This window comes from Chrysemys picta, chromosome 10, assembly GCF_011386835.1.
Source record: "Chrysemys picta bellii isolate R12L10 chromosome 10, ASM1138683v2, whole genome shotgun sequence".
Lineage (NCBI taxonomy): Eukaryota > Metazoa > Chordata > Testudines > Emydidae > Chrysemys > Chrysemys picta.
In genome coordinates, this window is record NC_088800.1 from 23523237 (window position 1) to 23529236 (window position 6000).

Sequence of the window (6000 nt, forward strand, 5' to 3'; positions counted from 1 at the left end):
TTGTACATTAAACCATCCCAAACGGGGGGGAGGAGGGGAAAGCCATTTTGGCCATTGGCTTTCTCCCATTAATGCACTAGGCTCCCCCATCCCCAAACAGTGTCAATATTCTGAAGTGGCATTAATGAACATTTAAAAAGACATCCTGGGAACCCGAATGAAAGCGTGGTGGGGCTGGCAGCGCACGCTACATCTGTTCCCATTCTCAGAGTGGTCGATATTTGTCCTGCACGCTCCTGGCTGTCGGGCTTGCGAGGGGGGAAAGGACTCTTTTTGTTGGGAGGCACTCAAGCGACCGTGATGCGGGTCGCAAAGCTCCCCTTTGCCTGTCGGAGTTCAGGAGCAAATGGCCTTAAAGCGCCTTGCGCGCTTAGCGCAAAGGGTGCGCAGTCAAACCCGCAAGTGAAGGAGGAGCTGGGTGGGAAGATATTGTGCTAAAAGTTAATTGCTTTCTCCCGCAGTATTCACACCAAGAGACCCGCAGTGCAGCGTTCACCCATCCCACCAAGTCACCGCTGTATTTCACCCAAGAGGGCATTCATTATTCCTTAGATTATAGGCATGAGGCTCGCAAATCACTTCACGATTTTGGGTTTAATGTAGGATCACTCTATTCCCCCCCAACAAAAGATGAAGCGAGATTTGTATCTCTAGCAATTCGCCCGTTAGGATTTTAGGGGTGTCCCGTCCCAGCCCACGCCCCATCCCCCCAGCTAAAAAAAATTATTTTTCTCCTCCATTCTTTTCATTCCAAATCGTTTTACTTAAAAGTAAGAGTTCATTGAGTTTAGACACTGGCCCAAAGCGGCGGGGAGGGGGAGGGGAGTTGTTGATTATTGTTTAGATTTTCCTTGAGTCCAGTTTCTCAGCCCTGAGCCATTCGGTATACAAACCCGATGTTTATTTTCCGGTGGAGATCACTTTGTAAATGCAGCAGAGCCTTGGTAACACTACGACACATCTCTTAAAAAAGTTGTCAGACGCGCTCCTCCCCAGTTGCTCTCTTAACATTCTCTTTGGACGACTTTGCCTGCTTTATCCCCACATATAAATAAATATAATCGGAGTTCCAGCTGCTACTTCGGATTTGTCTTTAGATTCGTGCTTCCCCCCCAGAATGAGCAAACCGCAGTGTTTGATAATGAAGGAACTTATGGAGGCTTGCAAAACACTGTAAATAATTTAGCATTGTATTTCAGGAAAAAAATAGCTTTCTTAAATCATCTCCTCAATATAAATTGCAGACTTACAGTATGGCCCTGGTAAGTCTAAATTTTTAAAGTAGCAATATTCAAAGAGACATAGATGTCTGTATTAATTATTTATCCGCTGGTGCCTTCCTTCGTTTCTAACTTATTATTAATTAGGCGCCTCTAGTCTTTCGCAGAGAGCTCCACAGAGCCAGTTGCAGCTTTAAATATGAATTAAAAGCAAATCCAAGCTGCTGTAATGCGAAAATTATTCCGTGTCTTCTATGGCAGAGATGAATAGCTACGCGGATCAATACTGTGAAGCTATGCTCCAAACGACAGGGTTATTGATAGCTTATATTAATGATGTTAATGATGGAAAAAGGAAAACAAAAACCCAACCAACTTATAAACTTTTTATCTGTTGAAACCCCGCAAGCAAGCGGACAGGAGCATGAATTAAGGGGTCTGAGTGTAATAAGGCCATTATTTATGAATCCGGATAAATTACTTCTGATAGTTTGATGCATTTGAACTCTACTCCCGACTCTTCACTGTTAGGGCTTAGTTCCACCACTAAAATAATATCACAGCTTTATTGCCATTGCTGTACTAAGAAAAAGTCTGGGGCTTCTTTGTTCTCAGCCCCATCGAGACAAGAACTAGAAAATCGAAGGTTTCAAACCAAAGTGACTCGACAGTCACTTAGAATATTCCTATATTTTTAAAGAAACCTGTGATCTATCAATGGAAACTAATGATATGGTAAACATCTAAGGTTATCTCTAGGAGTGGAGAATGAAAGCATTAGTCCAGCTAGCAAAATCAGTTGAACTTTGTTACTATAGGCCTAAGCACAAGGTGGACGTTTTCTGAATAAAAGCTGATCTTACACCTACTCTAATGTTAATTTTAAAAATGTTTTAAAGGGAAGCTAGAGGGTTGGGCTGTTTGTTTAATTTCTACAACATGTTTTGATCATCCTCGGTTGGAGAATGAACAGTTAAGCAGACCCTGAAGTGAAAGTACAAATTCACAGACTGTAGAAATGTCTAAACTGTCTCACACTGAGTGTAGTTTATTGGCAGATTATTCACTCAACAAAAATCGACCCATATGCAAATCAAACGTTAATTTCATTCCAAATCCTGTCCGGCTGCATTAGGCTTTCATTAGTAAATTCCGGTTTATGCTGCCAGTTCTTTACGAATAATACTTGCTGAAAACGTGTTTGATTTTTGTTTCCAAACTAGACGTGGCGTTTTGTATTTGAAAAGACTCTTTTAAAAGTTATTTTAACCACACAGAAGCAGCAAAGGGCACACAATATGTGCTCCCATGTAACAGAAGACAGAGTGCCCGGGGGTCATATCCAACAATTTTATTCGCAGGTTGGAAAATTCTAAATTACTAATATAATTGGGTCGGAAGCTACCAGCACACACGTTTTCCCCCAAAAAAGTTAATTCTCATAGGAGTTGGATTCAGCAAGAAAGACTGTTGCCCAGCGACACAAATAAGGTTTATCTGGTAAACAAGTAGCCTTCTTTAAACAAAGAAAAAAAAAACCGATAAGAGAGACTGCCTCTGAAACCACAGTTCACCATCACAAAGTTTCACCTCCAAGCTTGTGTGTTCGAAACAAATTATCCCCTTGTCTCTGATCAAAGGAATCATATTGCAACAACTATGCGCTTATTCCTAGGGTGGGAAGAGCATAACATGTAAAGAAGGTGATGAGTGCTTGTACAGCAAAATACATTTTCTATCGTGCTTTTGAAATTTCTAGTTGGACTGATTTCTTACTTCTCTTGTGCAGCTTTTTTTTGTTCGTTCTTTATTATTTGTTATCAATGCTATGAATACTATTAATATTACCCTTACTATTGAGATTAGCTAATAATAGTAGAGTTACTGAAATTAACTTTAGTTCGTGACAGATCGTTCCAAACTCCTTCATATAAAGGAAAAGTTTTAACTTGTGGCATTCAGGCAATAAAGGGTTAAAGCCAAGGCTAAAGAATTGAGTCGTTCAAATTAGCTTCTATTAAGCTACCGCTGTCTGGTTCTGATTCTGCAGTTGTGTTGAAATAGTCCCTTCCCTCCATGGAAGAGAGCTAGGTTTGCTAATAACCGAATACATTTCTCAGGTTAATGTATCCCCGCCACAACTGAAAGTCCGGAAAAGACTGGAAATGAAGCCCACGCAAGGGTGACTTGTGCAAAAGTGCTGCCCACTTTGCACAGATCTTTCATTTTAACTTATTAACCCGGGGAAGCTTTAAGGTCAAAAAGGCAAATATTCATTACAATATTTTTCAGTGCTGGGCCCCATCCTGCACTTCTTACCGACTGGTTTCATTGGGAGTTTGGCTGTGGAGGGGCTGCAAGTTAAGGCCCATGAAATAAAAGACATATTAGGTCTTTCTTTTGGGGAGGGCTGGTGGGTGGGGACCGAAGCAAACTGTCTGGCACCAGCCTTTTGAACTCTGTACTTGGTTTATTTGCTGTTTGATATGCCAATGACAACAGTCAGCCGCGTACAGCGAATAATCTCGTTTGGTTGAAAACACCGTTTTACATTTTGTTTTGTGAGCATTGCAATGGAAAATATGTCGGAGCTCCTTGAGTCAAAATAAATACAGACGCCAACCTATTTCCAAGTTTGAAAGGGGAGGAAAAAAACAACAACCCTGAGACTAAAGTTTAATTTTGCGGCTTCCGCTGTCCATTGACAGAGCGAGTGTGTTTCATTCTCCGGAGCAGCCCTGGACCCTAGTAGCTGCGTTGCTAATTTGACGAGGTCAAATTTGAAGCATTCCAAGATGAAAAGTCGGAGATATTTGGGGGGTCAGATCGGTTCGATTAATCCGGCAGCACGATCTGGCCCGAAGTAGCATTCCCACTGAGAAAAATCATATGGAAAAAATATCCCTGGGCACATTCAGATCTTCTGTAGTTAAGCAACATTTCCCTATTTTTGATACGCCCTAGACAGGAGTTAGGACCAGATCCTCGCAGAGCTGAACACCTTTTCCCATTGAATTGAATGGCAATTGAGGGAACTCGGCAGCTTACAGCATCACGGTTTTCTTCAGTCACCATCTACATTACCACGTCTAGTGAAGGAGGGAAAGTAAATTCACTCATATCTATTTAAAGTATTATAATAACGCCCAGGACTTTATTACACACAATCTAACCCGGAAATGTGATCTAGATTTAACTCTACTTCACTGATTTCTCTCTCTCACACAAACGTTTCTATCACATGACATGAAATGTATCTTTCTTCAAGTATTACATTACAGACCATCTCTGAGTGAATATAGATGTATGTATGCAAATATACATACACTCCTGGACTGTCATACAATAGAGATCAATATCACTTTAATGAATACTGTTAATCTGTTTGATCAGTTAGGGAAGGAGGGCGTTAAAAATCCTCTGCTTGTTAAAAGGTGATGCTCCCTCAGATCCTTAAAGAAATAACAAATCCCTGTCCCCAAAAAATGGAACGAAAGAAAGACTGGATTGTACAAGAAAGCAAGAGAGAAACACGTGCCGTTTTAGAACCTCCATTAATCAATTCGGGCATAGGTGCATTTTAATCAGTTGGAGGCTGCACAGTAGCTGCATTTGATTATAATAAGTTTCTGTGTTGATGAGATGCTTGTTAGTTACATGTATGAGCGAATGTGATCACTCACTTTTTCCCGTTTATATTAGGAGACTGACAATTTGTAAACTGTTCTGAGAACTAATTATAGGAATAGGAATTATTCACTGAAAATGTTACGTTCCATGCCTTTCCTAACGCGTATAAAACTCCATTATAGATGGTATATTGATAGTATGATATATTTGCAGGGTCATATATATATATTTGACCCTGCAAATATATATATATATATATATATATATATATATATATATATATATATATATATATATATATATATATATATATATATATATATATATATATATTTGACCCTGCCCGGTGCCTATATATATATATATTCTATGAAAAATAGCTGTCAAATGTAAGCAATATTAATGAAAAATCCTTTGGTAATTAGCAATTTATAAAAACTACATAATCTAGGAGAAAGCAGGCTTGTTTCCAAAAACAAATCACAGTAGATAATGCAGAGATCGCTTAATTCCTACAAAAATCAATGTTGAAATTAGATTTATTGGCTACATACATTGTTAAAAATGACAAAGTGCTGCCTTTTATTTTCATAAAAACGCAGAAGATTAAAAATCATTTAACACAGAATCCAACTACTTTAATTTGACCATATGCATCAAAAATCAACTTTTATGAGAAAACACTACATTGTATTTTCGTAATAAGAATACAAACAATGTTTTTAAAGGAAATTAACATATTAGGGTTTGCTTTAGGAGTCCAAAATCCTTGTTCACTAATGCATGTAAATAAAAAAGAGCTTGATTTTCACCTTTGTAAACATTTGGAAACATTGAACATTGCACCGCCCATAATAACAACCAGGACTCCTTATAGTTCTTCCCCACAGTAAAATGCTTTTGTTTTATTTTTAGAGAAATATTCAAACATATTACATCAAATGAATCGACATTAGATCTTAAATTCTCTTTAAGTAAGATGGCAGGAAGGTCTGACATTTCAACTGAGGAACGGGAGAGCGGTGCCTATGAAGTGTGTACCCTGGCATTCAAACATTTGGTTTCATTGTATTTCTTGGTATTGGGTTCAACGGTACGGAATATATGAGAAACAAACTATTTGCCTCAGAAACGATATCCTCGAGGCCCA